At 37.5% G+C, this 16,893-nt stretch overlaps 1 protein-coding gene across 1 annotated transcript in view; it reads right to left on the bottom strand.

Annotated features, from left to right (window-relative positions):
- The window catches only part of LOC126474911 (serine/arginine repetitive matrix protein 2), a 264,123-nt gene that overhangs the window by 91,911 nt on the left and 155,319 nt on the right, over positions 1–16,893 (bottom strand). The window lies entirely within an intron of this gene.

Here is a 16,893-nt window from a genome sequence, read left to right on the forward strand (position 1 = left end):
TTTTCTACATGGGAGAAGTCATTCCCTAAGAGTGAGGAGAGGAGAGCCTCTGTTGAGTCTGGAATGTAAGGAATGATGTTGTGGGATGTTAAAGAAGTTTGGCAATCCATGAATCCGCAAAAAAAGGGAGGGGGGTTGTTACAAGAAATAATAAATTTTCAATGTGGTAGACAGGTCATCATTCAATTACAAATAGAGCTGGTAGTCCAGTCCACTAACTTAAGTCTGTACATACGATGCATACCACACTTTGCGAAAATTATTGTTATATATTTCTTTCATACTTTTAAATTCAATGTGCTGTTCCTCAGGAAAGAGAAGGATACACTACACAAAATGCAATTATCATATGAAACTACACTTCTTACCTACACAAAGTGGATATTACATTACACAAACCTTCAACAACTACAATACATACATTACAAGAGACTTCAGCAGAAGATGCCATAGCAAAACCACCCTTGTCGCACCATCATCTTCTTTTGAAGAATATAGCAGACAGCAAACTCCACTAGCTTAGCCTAAATTAATTCTTTGTCGTCCCCATACTGTGTTGCTACTTTTTTAAATGATGTTACGCTCTTTCTTACAGTTCTTGCTACACATTTATCCCAGCTAACACCGAGTGTCTCGTCATTGCATACAATAAACAACTGGTATAATATGGGACTAAAAAAATTTATATTATTACTTTCTGCCCCTGTCAGGTAGAACATCCACCATTTGACTGAATATTTTAATATTAATTTATTGCACACTATTGGACATGCCTGAATGACATGTCTTTGTCAAACTGTTAAAATGTATATTTGGTCTTAGAAACCAGTCGTCACATTACAGGAGATGAGTATAGATGAAAAATACAGTGACCAGCAAAAATAGTTTTAACACACTGTTTTGCATATATGAAGATCAATACAATACCGTGACATGCACGCATGACGTCCATATATCAAATTACGTGCACAATGGCAGCTGTATTATGTATTTCTGTTCTCAACTCATATCCCGAAATGCGGCAAATGGTTTATACAAGCGGATAATTTAATGATACCACAAAATGTGTGACATGTCAGAATGATGTGTTATTTCATCTTTGCGCCTGATACATGACTTTGAAGCTGAAATTGCATTAGTGTGAAACAGATATAAAAAGAAATGGCGAAAATTTTGTTAAGAAAAATATTCTCATCCAGTTCTTTATTTCAAAAAACTTCTTAAACTGACAAGTTGTAATAATAATTTCATTGATTGTGACTGCGTGTTCCTGAAATTTTTTATAGAATTCATGACCCTTACACTCTACCTTCTTTGAGAGTATATGCTGTTTACTTTTATTAAATACTATATTAAAATTGCCAAGTATATGTTATAAATTTGGTGAGGGACCAAGTTGTAACTGGGCATTCTACTCCAAATGTTACTGGTGGGCCAAAAGCAGCTGTAATTTTTTATAGTACTTTGCTATGAAATGCTGTATCATGATCTGTGATGAACACCAGTATCATCACGAACCTACTTATCTCACCAGAAAAAAAAGTACATCTATGTTTTGAAGGGCCTTGGTCATCACTTAAGTTTTATGGTAAAATAATAAGCTAGAAATCATCAGTCAACTACTTGAATTCTGCACCTTTACACTTGGTGTATAAAATATGCTCCACACCGATTGAAGTTTCTTCCTTCTTACTTCAGAAATGGCTCACATCTAACATTGACATACCTTCTGTATAGCTATGCCTTCCAACTTATAACAATCAACACTATGCTTTTGCTATCTTTTAGAAGTGCATATGACGAAGAATAAGTTTTGATTGCACAATTAGTTTAACAGGGTATAGAAAATAATTTTCAAAAATGAGCCGCAGGTTGCTGACATCCCAGACAGTAAGGCATACAATAATACACAATTTTAATGTGTGCTGTACCTCATATCAGATGCAGATCCCCATGTGTATAAGTTCACAGGCATCCATGGCCGGTGTCATTTTGGATAAAATAAGTTTGGACATTGGGCCAAGTAACTGCAACTATTAAAACAGCCAAATTTCCAATGTTTTGACTGACTTGCTGTGGTCCTCTCCAGGGTGGTTCACTGCTTTATGAACTGTCATTTTGGGATCTGGTGGCTACCGACACCACGTATCAGAGACGTCACAGGACAATTTGAAGAGGCGTTGTGGAAGGGTGGCTGTATGGTGCACTATTGCCTGTGCTACCCTGGTGGCTGATCTAAAGGCAACTCTAGTAGGTGGCTAGTGCATTGGGTTTCTTTTGCCTGTGCTACTGTGGTAAGTGATTGGTAGGTAAACTCTCATTGGTGATTGGAAAGCAGCAGCAAATTGGCAGCTTGTATCCAGGGTAGGGTGTTTTTCTGCAATTTCCTTAACAAGGATCACATAACAACTTCAACTCCTAGTCTTTCCTTATTGTTTTCTATTTTTGCAGTACTCCATCTTCTCTTCATGTTGTCTATTCTTATCTTTTGTCCATCTTGTTCTCGATTTCTTTTTCCTCTACATTGAAAGCTTTCTAAATTTAATATTTTATTCTTGTCAAGATTTTTGTCTGTTATTTCCAATTCTTTAATGTTGTTTCTTTCTAGATCTTTCCTTATTTCTGTAATCCGCATTATCACTGATTTCTTCTTCCAGAAATATAGGAATTTTTTTTCCTTGAGCCTGTTCTCAGCCATTCAGTAGAGAAGTCCAAAAAAGATTAATCTTCTTGTAGCCATTACTTATGATATTTTATCTATATTTTTGTAGATCTCCTCAGTACTTCTAATTTTAGAGCCTCTTGTAATTTGTGTTGCATTCATTATTTTTCTAACTATACATCTTTCAAGTTCCCCTATTCTGACCAGCTCATACTTCATTCTTACACATTATTCACATGTGTATAAATATTCTGGTCATACCACTGTGGTATATTGTTTTAGTTTGATTTTTGTAGATATACATTTCTTGTTGTAAACATTTTTGGTCAAAACAAATGCCCTCGCTCTATTTTTAACTCTTATATCTACTGCAGATTTCTCTAGTCCATTCTGCTGTATCACTTCTCCAAGATATTTGAATTAACTTACTCACTCACTCTATTTTACCAATTTGTTCTATTTTACCAATTTGTGTTTTATGAATTTTGGTGTATTTTTTATGTTTGTCATGAATTTTGCTTTTTTCAGTTGAAACTTTTGAGACCAGTTCTATTTGCTATTTATTCCAGAAGATTTATTTGAATAATTGTGTCTGTCAGAATTTCTGAAAGTACTGCAGAACCCAGGCAGTTTACCTTAATTTTATTTTTCTTCTACCTAGAATTACTGGTTCAATTTTGTGATTCTTTAGCTCAAAATTTCAGATCCTAATTTTTCTTTTCAGAATGCAGTTAAACAGTAAAGGTTATAAACTGCCTCTCGTCTAACACTTGTTCTTAATTCAAATGGCAGAGATAGTTGTTTCCTACATTTAACTTTAGATATAGTCTTTGTTAAGAGTTTCATGAATATGTTTGCTAGTTTTGCTTTCACACCAAATACTCTAACGATTTTATCTATTGTCTCTCTGTCCACCAAACCAAATGCTTTTCTTGAAATCAATAAATCATACCATTATAGGTTTGCTGATTTACATAAAGCAGCTGAAGATCATTGATAATCTTTGGTTCAGACCATTCCAATAATTCTGCTGTAATGTAGTCTTCACCACTTGCATTGTTGTTTTTGAGTGATTCAATGGCTTCATAAATTTCTTGCTTTGTTTGGGGGGGGGGGAACTTCCTGCAGATTTGTCGTATTGCTGGAAATTCCAAGTTAACTGTTGGAACTGGAGATTTTAAGAGCATGTCAAAAAATTTGGCTACTATTTGGTGTTTTCTTTGTTATTTAATCCTATTTTGCCATTTTCGTCTTTGAAACAGGTACTTGATACCTTTTAAGTACATGTTTAAAAGTCTGGTAAAAAAGTTATAGTACTCTTTTTGGTAAAATTTTCTTCTATTTCCACAAGCAGAGTCTCTTTTGATTTTTTGTATTAGTTTTGAGGTTTCTGTTTTTTTCTGAATTCTTCTAAATGTTGTTTTCTTTAACATATCTATTTTGTCCACTTTGAGCTCTTTGTTCTAGTGCTTCTTCACACTCTCCACTCCACCATGTCTCCTTTTTAATCTCGGCCAGTCCTAAAGTTTTCTCTGCTGATTTAGTAATTTGTACCAGGAGTTCATGCCAATCATCTTGTTTTGTTCTGCTCTAATTTTTTTTTATATTTCCTACTGTAATATTACCTGTAGTGGAATTGTATCCAATTACTTTCTTGGTTGCATTTTTTGTTTTAGATGGGAGAAATCATACTTTAATTTTAGAGATATAATGATCTGAATCAAAATCCCCATTTCTGATTACTTTAACATTGATAATTTCCACGAGATACCTTTTAGATATGGCTGTGAGATCCAGTTGAAATTATCCTAGTTTTGGATTTGGTAATATCCAAGTTTTGGCTATTCCTAGCAGTTTGCGAAAATGTGTGGCCATCAGTTTCAACTGCTTATGACAGGCATCCTCGGAACTTTTAAGACCCAGGTTGGTGGAGTTTATTATTATTATTATCTTTCCTTTCTCAGACCTTAGGTCTGGTTCGGAATGAAAGTGACGCGGACCTTGATCAAGCGTCACTTCCTTTTAACTGTACGGTATATGTTACATTGCGTTTAGGAACTTTCGGGTAATTGAACATGTATCAATAAGTACGGATTTCTGAAGTTGTGTATATAAGTTTGGATGTAGCTGTATTGCATTGATGTACTGGTGGATATTGCGTGGTATGACTCCTGTAGTTGAAAGTATAATTGGTATAATGTCAACTTTATCCTGATGCCACATGTCCTTGACTTCCTCAGCCAGTTGGATGTATTTTTCAATTTTTTCTCCTGTTTTCTTCTGTATATTTGCTGTATTGGGTATGGATATTTCAATTAGTTGTGTTAATTTCTTCTTTTTATTGGTGAGTATGATGTCAGGTTTGTTATGTGGCGTTGTTTTATCTGTTATAATGGTTCTGTTCCAGTATAATTTGTATTCATCATTCTCCAGTACATTTTGTGGTGTATACTTGTATGTAGGAACGTGTTGTTTTAAAAGTTTATGTTGTAAGGCAAGCTGTTGATGTATTATTTTTGCGACGTTGTCATGTCTTCTGGGGTATTCTGTATTTGCTAGTATTGTACATCCGCTTGTGATGTGATCTACTGTTTCTATTTGTTGTTTGCAAAGTCTGCATTTATCTGTTGTGGTATTGGGATCTTTAATAATATGCTTGCTGTAATATCTGGTGTTTATTGTTTGATCCTGTATTGCAATCATGAATCCTTCTGTCTCACTGTATATATTGCCTCTTCTTAGCCATGTGTTGGATGCGTCTTGATCGATGTGTGGCTGTGTTAGATGATACGGGTGCTTGCCATGTAGTGTTTTCTTTTTCCAATTTACTTTCTTTGTATCTGTTGATGTTATGTGATCTAAAGGGTTGTAGAGGTGGTTATGAAATTGTAGTGGTGTAGCCGATGTATTTATGTGGGTGATTGCTTTGTGTATTTTGCTAGTTTCTGCTCGTTCTAGAAAGAATTTTCTTAAATTGTCTACCTGTCCATAATGTAGGTTTTTTATGTCGATAAATCCCCTTCCTCCTTCCTTTCTGCTTAATGTGAATCTTTCTGTTGCTGAATGTATGTGATGTATTCTATATTTGTGGCATTGTGATCGTGTAAGTGTATTGAGTGTTTCTAGGTCTGTGTTACTCCATTTCACTACTCCAAATGAGTAGGTCAATATTGGTATAGCATAGGTATTTATAGCTTTTGTCTTGTTTCTTGCTATCAATTCTGTTTTCAGTATTTTTGTTAGTCTTTGTCTATATTTTTCTTTTAGCTCTTCCTTAATATTTCTATCATCTATTCCTATTTTTTGTCTGTATCCTAGATATTTATAGGCATCTGTTTTTTCCATCGCTTCTATGCAGTCGCTGTGGTTATCCAATATGTAATCTTCTTGTTTAGTGTGTTTTCCCTTGACTATGCTATTTTTCTTACATTTGTCTGTTCCAAAAGCCATTTTTATATCATTGCTAAATACTTCTGTTATCTTTAGTAATTGGTTGAGTTGTTGATTTGTTGCTGCCAGTAGTTTTAGATCATCCATGTATAGCAAATGTGTGATTTTGTGTGGGTATGTTCCAGTAATATTGTAACCATAATTTGTATTATTTAGCATGTTGGATAGTGGGTTCAGAGCAAGGCAGAACCAGAAAGGACTTAATGAATCTCCTTGGTATATTCCACGCTTAATCTGTATTGGCTGTGATGTGATATTATTTGAATTTGTTTGGATATTAAGTGTGGTTTTCCAGTTTTTCATTACTATGTTTAGGAACTGTATCAATTTAGGATCTACTTTATATATTTCCAATATTTGTAGTAACCATGAGTGGGGTACACTATCAAAAGCTTTTTGGTAATCGATGTATGCGTAGTGTAGGGACCTTTGTTTAGTTTTAGCTTGATATGTCACCTCTGCATCTATTATCAGTTGCTCTTTACATCCTCGTGCTCCTTTGCAACAGCCTTTTTGTTCTTCATTTATAATTTTGTTCTGTGTTGTATGTGTCACTAGTTTCTGTTTAATGACTGAAGTTAATATTTTGTATATTGTTGGTAGGCATGTTATGGGGCGATATTTAGCTGGGTTCGCTGTGTCTGCTTGATCTTTAGGTTTCAGATAAGTTATTCCATGTGTAAGTGTATCAGGGAATGTGTATGGGTCTGCAATGTAACTGTTAAATAATTTAGTTAGATGTGAATGTGTTGAGGTGAACTACTTTAACCAGAAATTTGCTATTTTATCATTTCCAGGGGCTTTCCAATTGTGAGTAGAATTAATTGCTTGGGTGACTTCATGTTGCAAAATTGTCACTTCAGGCATTTGTGGTATCATCTTGTATGTGTCTGTTTCTGCTTGTATCCACCGTGCATGCCTGTTATGTTGTACCGGGTTTGACCATATGTTGCTCCAGAAGTGTTCCATGTCTGTTATGTTTGGTGGATTGTTTATTTCAATGTGTGTGTTATCTATTGTCTGGTAAAATTTCTTTTGGTTTGTGTTGAATGTTTGGTTTTGTTTCCTTCTATTTTCACTTTTTTTGTATCTTCTGAGTCGTTTGGCGAATGCTTGTAATTTCTGCTTCTTTTCGTCTAATTGCTCTGTCGCTTCTTGTTGTGAGATTTTACCTAACCTTTTTCGTTTTTTTTCCGAGATTTCATTTCTTATAAATTGTGTTAGCTGTCCGATGTCTTTTCTCAGTTTTTCTATTTTGATCTGTAGCCTGTGTTGCCATGCTGGTTTTGTGGGTTTCTTGTGTGTGTTGGTTGGTTCTGATCCCTGCCTAGTGTGTATATTTAGTGTAGTGAGTGCTCCTATATATACCAGTAGTTGTAACTCTTCCATAGTTGTGTTTTCATTTATTTTGTTGTGTATGATTGTGTTGATAGTTTTTATTGTTGTTTCGACTTGTGGGTTATTTGGTGGTCTATGCAAGAATGGTCTAATGTCTGTATTTGTGTCTTTGTATTCTATATATGTTAGCTGAAATTTTTCTTCTATATCTAATATCTGTGTCACTTTGTGTTCTATTTGTGCTTGTTCTGGTGGCTGCCTTAAGATTTCGTTTTCCTCTGATTGTTTAATTGATGCGTGTTGGTCTTTGTTTGTTTGCTCTGGGATGTTTGAGTCCATTACTGTATTTTCTTCTTCTTCTGATTGCACATTATTTTGTTCCAGTATTTGTTGTACTTGTTGTTTGATGTTATTTAATTCTGACTGGGGTATCCTGTTATTTTTTATTATTACACGGATCTGATCAGCTAGTCGTTGTTCTGTTAAAAATTTTAATTCTGGGTATCTGGTAATAAATGTTGTGTATACTTGTGATCTGTATCCAGTTGTGTTGGTTCCTAGGTTTGTTGCTTGGTAATAACAGAACATGAGGTGTCGATTAACTTCATCTGACCATCTCATCCTCTGTCTTTGTTTTCCTTCTAGGGTGGTTGCAGGAAGCATATCCTGCAAAACACCTCTATTTAAATTTAAATCATTTTCCAGTTGGCTAGCAGTGTCGTTACCATTGTGGGCGGGCATAGGGTTCAAGCGTCGTCCCCGACCATGACGGCGCTTGTCCGAGGCTTCATTAGTTCTGTCCTGAACCAACTAATCACACTAAAAGGGGGGTTAGCCCTATTAGTGGTTTGTTCTTTTCGTCGCCTTTTACGACTGGCAGAACATACCGGAGGCCTATTCTTTTCCCGGGCCTCCACGGGATTTATTATTATTATTATTATTATTATTATTATTATTAATCATCATCATTAACATTGCCATCATTTTTGTTGTAGATGTTCTTCTTCTTCTTAGTATTATTATGACCATTCATCGCATTTAGTTAGTATTCCCTTAAAATAATAACACGTTCGTTGACTGTATGGCGCTATTACGGAGGTCCTATGGTTTTCGAAAACCAGTAAAGTTCAGAAATTTAAATGCCATAGGGCCATAATTCAAACAAATGGCTTAATTAACAATGTAAATGATACCAAAACTAGAAATGTATCTTTGCAAAAGATGCCAGAGCTACAAAATTTGAGATGGCATACCAGCTCTACAATGGCACCTGCAATGAAAAAATGAGAAAAGTAGCTGCTATAGTGTGGTCATAAAACCTCAAGGGTTCAGTCAGTTGAGTGTACTGTTACATTCCAAATAATGCATATTCTACAAACAGAGAAAGAGGATATAAAAAAATCTTTAAAAATTATAGTGACCAAAACTGACTAAAATGGCAGTTACACATTAAGAAGCAATCAAGACCTCTATAAAAACATCCCAGAACTCTCAGACTCAATCATAGAAGAAATGTGTTATATTTTTGCAGAAGTGGAAAGAATAAGAGAACAATGTTTCCAGTATTCCAATACCAAAAATAATATTCCAATTAAACACTCTTAGAAGAGTTTACATTATTTAGTTAATATGTTCAAACAAGAAATGTTTGAAATAATAGTTACACACTGCCATGATGTTCAAGAAAAAGAATAAAGTAAAAACACAAAAATCCGCATTGAAGAATGAAGCACACAAAAGGGAGAAGCAGTTAAAAAATCTGGAAAGAAAGAATAGAAGAAGAGATAATGTATAAATCTTTATGATTTTAGGCTCCTGAGTTGACCACATTCCAAACAAGGACAAGAAAGCAAAATGCCATCTTCAAGCAAGATGGTAATCATGTTAACACTTTCTGTCCCTGATAGGTACAAAAAGACTAGTAGAGGTGCTGAACATAGTAAGTAACACTGTAGACGAGAACACTGGACCACAGACAATATAAATCACATTTGAAAATCACACTGAAACCAATATCACAGTGACCAATATCTCTATCAGCCAACTGGTGGGTTCCTCTGCTAATGTTTCGGAATAAACATTAATTTTTATTTACTGTAGTGTTTTCGATAAAGAATTTCTTATTACGGTAGTTAAGCCTTGTGCAGCATTTTATAGTCTGCAAAAATATATGACAGGAAGAAATATTGTGTTCTATAGGTAAAATTATTTTAAAAACACAAATGGTTTTTCTGCCCCTGATAGGTACAAAAAGACTAGTAGAGGTGCTGAACATAGTAAGTGACACTGTAGACGAGAACACTGGACCACAGACAATATAAATCACATTTGAAAATCACACTGAAACCAATATCACAGTGACCAATACAATAAATTATAAGTTGAAACTAAGGACTGACATTATAAATAAGCAGATGTGAAAGGTCTTCTATTTGAGAGCATTCATTTACGTACAAACATTGCAAATTCAATAATAACACTTATTATGTGTATGTTTCGTAAAATCTTTTTATGTCACATCAATATTTCCCAGTGATGATGCATCAAAGAATATTTGGACACTTGTCTCATACAGGATGAACAATCACACAAAAATAGGCAGCAAAAATTTGTTACATGAATGTTTTAACACTGAGGACTTGAGTATCAGAAGAAACCTCAAGCCAGATGCCATGCCATTAATGTTTCATTTTTCTTAGCATTTGCCACCAAAAGCAAAAAAAAGAGGAAACGATAAATTCAGAGAAAAATGCAAGAAGTGTCCTCTTTGTCATTATAATGTGAAAGATACAGTTTATTTGTTCTTTTACAGTTAGGCTGTAAAGAAAATATGTTATGCAGTAGTTTCAATCGCTTAAGGAATTGTGAATAAATGTTACAATTTATTTCGTTTTTGTATGCCTTTGCCAGCTGAACGCTAAAATGATACCATCATGTTAATATTGGTAATTTTTCGGAAATTACATTTGCTGTAGTGTTATGTACTAATACAAGTAGCCCATGTTGGCACCGTGTTCACAATTCAATACAGTTCTTAGTGTCAGTGTATGAACAAAATGCAAGCTTATGAAGTACTGGACCAAATTTGTGACTGGAATCAGAACTTTCTTAGAGGTAGGACTCGATGTGTTTTTTTTATAGAGGTAAAATCGACAGACAGAGGTGATTTCTGTAGTTGCCCAATGGACCGATATCGGACCATTACATCTGCATCTTTACTCTGCACAGCATGTGGCAGAGGTTACCCTGTATACCATTGTCACTTCCATTTTCCTGCTGTAGTTGTGAATGGACTGCAAGAAGAACAATTGCTGGTTACGACTCCACCTGAGCTCGGATCTCTCTGATTTCACCTTCAAGGTCTTTCTCGAGATATACATTAGAGGAAGCACACAGGTATATGCAGAACACCTCTCTCGCAGTGTGTACCACTGGAATTGGCCGAGCACATCTGCAGTGCTTTTGTGCTTACTAAATGAACCTGTAATGAAACACACTGCTCTTCTTTGGATCTCCTCTATTTCCTCTACCAATGCTATCTAATACACACCCTACAATGCAACCATAGTGATGGGGTAGCATCATTGATTACCAATCAAAATGTCCTCGGTTCCAGGTTTGGAACTCACCACCACTTAAATTTTGATTAATAATTAGCACTGACAGCTAAAGACTTCCAGCATAATAAGTCACCCTCATTTTACCAACAGCCTTATCAAATAAGGTGGACAAGCGGACGGAGGTTCAAGGAAATCCTTTGTCCTTGAGGTACGAAACTGCCCCTATAGGCGGAATGAACAACGGCACGAGGATGCAGAAGGCAATGAAAACCACTGCATTAAAACTGCGTAATGTGTATTCGCAGGACATGTGGCCTGTAACTGACGAAGTAACTACCACAAAATACCAAGGAGTAACCATTCGGAAAGAATTAATGTGATAGGACCACATTAAACAAATAGTACGAAAAGACTGAGATTCAGCAGAAGAGTCTGAAGATACTGTATTGCACCCACAAAAAAAGCTAGCTTATAAAACACTCGTTCGACCGACTCTTTAGTATTGTTAACCACTCTAAGATCCTTACCAGTTTGATTAACAGGAGAGACAGTGAAGATCCAACGAAGAATGGCACCTTTCCTCACGGAGTCGCTTAGAAAGTGTAGAAGTGTTGGGCAAAAGCTCAATAAACTCAAGCGACAGTCGCTACAAGAGAGGCTTTGTGTATCACGGAGAAGATTACTGCTGAAATTCCAAGAGCGTGAGTTACGACCACAAGAGTTGGGCAAAACACTACTTCTTCCCACATATGTCTTTGCAAAATAACCACGACGAAAAAATGAGCGAAATTAGAGCTAATGCGGAAGTTAATTGACAGGCGTCCTTCTCTAGCACCACTTGCAAATGGGACAGGGAAAGAGGAAAACGACAGTACCAGAGGAATACTCCACCACTCGCCGTAAGTTAGCCTGCAGAGTACAGATGTGGATCATTTAGGGCTTAAGCTTTGCTTCTGCATTTGTCAGACGGGCGATCGGAATTCTGATGTCAGTGCTTTGCCAAACTGTGATATGACTACATCTTTTGTCATCTCGGCTACAAAGTTTACACACTTGTACTGGTTTGTTAAAACCCAAGGAAGATATTAGTTAAGTGTTAACAAAAAATACTTCAACATTAGGTTGTCAGCAGCTTAGAGGACTGTTGAGTGCGAATTTGGAACATTGTATTCTAAATGGAGAATATTATCCAGAAAAATGCAGACGTCTGTAGAAATGGCCGACAATACTGTTAAATATGAGTACCTTCTGCTTAATCTATTAACTCGCATGTAAGTTATTGAATATTATTAAACAGTGAAAAAACTCTTGGCGACAACCTACAACGACTTGGGCGCTGCTGCGCACGGAATATCGCGTAAGTAATTTACCTCTGTGCGTGATATGATAGAATAATGAAAACTGAAATGTTATCAAAAAAAAATTTGTAGTTTTCTTAACAACTTTCTCGCAGGAAGTTTCTTCGCAGCTCTACAGAACGAAAATTTATCAGCGAATACATTTTTCGCTATGCAGTCGGCACAGTTTCACACCTCTTATAATATTTTACTTTTTATCTCAGAATACTTTTGTATTTCCGAAATAACCAATTATATTAGTGATTCTGTTACTACCACTGGCTGAAGTAAAATATTATTTTCCTCCAAAATTTCTTGTAACGTTGGTTTTTTTTTCCTAGTAGATAGTGAGAATTTTGTTTTGCAATGTCCTCTATCATATTCTAGGCTAAAAATAGAGTTGCCCAATATTCTTTTTTAAACTTTTACGAATATTTGAAATTATCACTATAAAAAAACTGGCAATGTTGTAAGACGGCGAGATGATCTTGAAGCCCAATTTTCGTGTGGCCACTATAGCCAACCAAACCTTGTAGCGGACCGCTGTACTGTTCAGCTCCTCAGGGATACTCGAACCTCGTGAAAAGACTCACTGATCGCTTGCAGCCGACGAACAGGAACTAGAGAACACCTTCCCAACGAGAAACACTCAAATCTCTCCTCCTTGTAAATAAAAATAATCGCGGAATAGTGGCAGAAAAATTAAACAATGTCGCTTAGTAATATGTGACAGTCGTGTCTTTCTGATCTGGCAATGCAGGCCCGGAAGGTATTTCATCAATAAAAATGCCTACACACATACAAGCGAAGAAAAACAAAGCAGATATTATCTACGGGCTTATCGCCTTTTCATTGCTCATTTATTAAGCATGGCTCACAGCGATGTTCCAATATGAACACCGCTATTTATCCAAGCTCTAACATAAAGCTACCTTTTACGTGAGGGATTTTCTTATCTCAATCAACTATTTGAGACAAATGCCCCCTGGTGTTTTATTACAGCGCTGAGTCTTGCTTGTCATGAGTGGCCTTTCTTTTTATACACACACACACACACACACACACACACACACACACACACACACACACACACACACTGAAGCCGAAAAAGCACGTCAATGAGGGTTGTATGCTGTGCAGTTTAGAATCCGAACGTCGAAAAGAATGATAAGGGACCACCTTTATTATAAAAAATCCTTTATGCAACAAACATTAAGGAACTACCAATGATAATTGAGCTTGTTAATAACCAAATCGAAGTTCATTGTGGATGTGATCCACAAAGGCCAATGGTAAAGTATCCCCACTGCCGAGAACTGGAGGAATAGCAAAAGTGCCGTTCTGTCATGTACGTCGTATAGCTTAAGGCTAATGGAAAGGGGGAGGGCATTCCAGGATAGGTAATCAGAGATACAATCGAGAGAGTGTTAGCCTCCAGCTTTCCAGCGATAAAAAGTAACAGTAGGGCCTGCGAACTCGTAGACGCACTGGCCAGCTCTCCCAGGGTAGAAGTTTCACTTCGGAGATTTAACTAGTAACTTCGTGCACCATCTAGACACTGATGCAATATGTCACACTAAACAATGGTCGCAAACAGGGACGTTTTACCACAAGAAGCAAGCTTGATACTTGCTCCTGAGAATAGCCATGGCAGTGGATTCAAACGTGTTAGAGTGTGATGGGAAATGAGTAAAACTGTTGGAACAGCGGTCCCCATCACGAGAGGTCCCAGGGCGGGACCAATTGACTTTAAACACTGTTGTTGCTAGCCGTAACACGACGGGCAGTGAAATTTAGCTTTCAGTTGAATGCTGTTGCTGCCAAACTTGATATATGTTAACGGAAAGGCCAGGGACACCTCTACTTACAGAGGAGGAGGAGGATCTGAATGTGGTTGGTCAGAGGCACCAGGGAGATGCAGAGCCCCATGTCAGATGGGCCGATGTTTGTGAAGTGTCGGCGGATTGTTGGGCCGACTATAGATAGGGACAAATAGTGCACCGCCACAATCCTTTAAAAACCTAGGTTGTTTGTATTCAGAGCTCTCAGATAGATAGTTGGGACTGCCACTCTGTGTCGCTCGTCGCCAGGCTCGAGTGAACGGCGACTAGTCTGTTTTCTCACTTGGCTTCTGCTGTCAATGTCTGTACTTTACGATGCTGCTGGGGATTGCCACTTGTGTTAGCTATCACCCCAGGGACTGAAGACACTGACTTCTGCTGTGCAACCAGTCGCATCCTTTGCTTTTCTTGTGCTCCGAATTAGACTGCAGTGCAGTAGTTAGTCTGAAGAGAATAAATAAGTTTATTAACATCTTTCACTCACCTAAGCCTCTTGCGAGTACCCTACAAGAATCCCAAAATCCACGCCTCTCGTCGGTGCCCCGTGACTGTGTTCGGTACTGATCCTAGTAATCAATCTGTCATCACTGGAACCTTGTCTTTGCATTCGCTCCTAGCCGTTCGGGAATCAGACTGTGACCTGTAACCCACTTTTTCCCTATACCCTATGCTAGGACACGGCAGCCAAACGTTTCAAAATATCAACAATTATTTTCTCTTTTGAGAAAATATATATAAACAGACAACATTCAGAGGGTAGTAAAAACTTCTTTATCCTTTGTACCTAGTTTTGTTTCTACGCGCCACGTAACATCATAACATCATAACAACAAAATAAATGTTAAGAAGATACAAAAGCACGAAAACCATTATGTTCATAGGATTCAGCACTGGGTGAAAAGGTTAACTTCCGATGTTAGCAGACGACGCCATACTACCGTTTCTGCACGTGCGCAGTCTGCAGCATACTCACTTTTCAGGATTTTAGAACTCCGCACTTGATATACCTGCTTGACCACTGACGTCACTGGGCCACTAGTGAAGTAGTTGGCAGCTGATTTACATGCAGGCATGTGACACGAATTCATTACGAGTAGTCAATTTTGGCCAAATTTCCACATTCAGCTTAAGTGGTGCCGCTCGGTCGCCCCTCGAGTGGAATCACCGAAGTTGCAGGTGTAAACATGGGATGGGAAAAAATCTATCGGTTAAAACCGATACCGATATTTTAGTCCTGAATAACCGGTATTTTTCGGCATTTATTTGCTCTTTTTTTATAACAGGTGTTTCTTAATTTTTTGCTAATAACCGGCTAAAGAAACCGAAAGAGCAATTATCCATAGCAGTAGGGCTAAAATTTTTGGTTTTTAAACAAACCTCTTTTTTATTAAAAAGCAAGTAATTTTTTGCAAATAGTCTTCACGGGTTTGCCACCGGATCACGTTGTGCAAATTCCCTGCACAACGTGATCCGGCGGCAAACCTGTGAAGACTATTTACAACATACGTGCCGGGAAAGCTTGAAGAGTCACAAGTAATTTTTCATGCATTAACCTTCCGTTGCTTTGAAATACTGCGTTGTAACAGAAAATTGGAAAAGCGATTAGTGCTATTTTACCAACAATAACGACAGTAACGAGCACCGAACACAAAGCATAAGAGTTGATACGGCGTTGCTGTGACAATAATGTACCTATTATCGTGTGGTGTCGCCTATTGGGTGGTACACGGGGTACATGCAGTGTGCAAGACTTGCCCCACTGGTCTATACGGTAGTTTCCCACTGTCGCCGCCGGACCCGAGCTTTATTGCAGAATGGCACCACCCCTACTACGCACGTACTTTGCAACGTCAGGTAAGCAGAGAGCGCTAATGCGCTGCTTCCTGGACGGGTAGGCGCGCCGGCCCCGGTTCGAATCCACCCGGCGGAGTGCTAGCCAGCCCAGATGTGGTTTTTAAGCGGTTTTCCACATCCCGCTAGGTGAATACCGTGATGGTCCCCACGTTCCACCTCAGTTACACGACTCGCAGACATATGAACAGGTTCACGCTATTCCATCGATTACACTAGACGCAGACAGCTGGGGTACACTAATTCCATCCCGGGGGGTACGGGGTGGCAGCAAGAAGGGCATCCAGCCACCCCTTAACATTAACCTTCCCAAATCTGATCCTAACAATGCCGACCTTGCGAAACCGCGGGATAAAGGCACAAGCAACAGAAAACAGGTATCAGTGAAGTACAATGCTCCATTTGCTTGAAGAGATTAAAAAACGGAGGAGCCACAACAAAATTGCGGCATCATAGTAGGGGAAAACTTGAGCACTTCATTCACAGTTTACAATAAAAATAGAAAGTAACTGATTGCTGCCTGTCTCTACATAATATCTGCTTGTACACTTTGGAAATGGACTAATTAACACTAAAAATAAGAGTTCTTCAACCCCAGTTTTCATCCTTTAGCACTTACTGTTCGTAATGCACAAATAGTGGTATGATCCTCGATTACAACATGGTTTTTGACCAGAGTTTCAAAACATTAGGATCAATAGCAGAATTCGCAATAATTTTTTTTAGTATTCATCATATACCACTTTTCGAGAAAAGCAGCAACAGAGTGCGGACTTTCTTTTATTTGTATATTTAATTTAATATTTTGACTCTATGTATTTTAAATGTGAGGGAGTCCAAATTTTTCATTCTTT

The sequence above is a fragment of the Schistocerca serialis genome, chromosome 1, assembly GCF_023864345.2.
Source record: "Schistocerca serialis cubense isolate TAMUIC-IGC-003099 chromosome 1, iqSchSeri2.2, whole genome shotgun sequence".
Taxonomy (NCBI): domain Eukaryota; kingdom Metazoa; phylum Arthropoda; class Insecta; order Orthoptera; family Acrididae; genus Schistocerca; species Schistocerca serialis.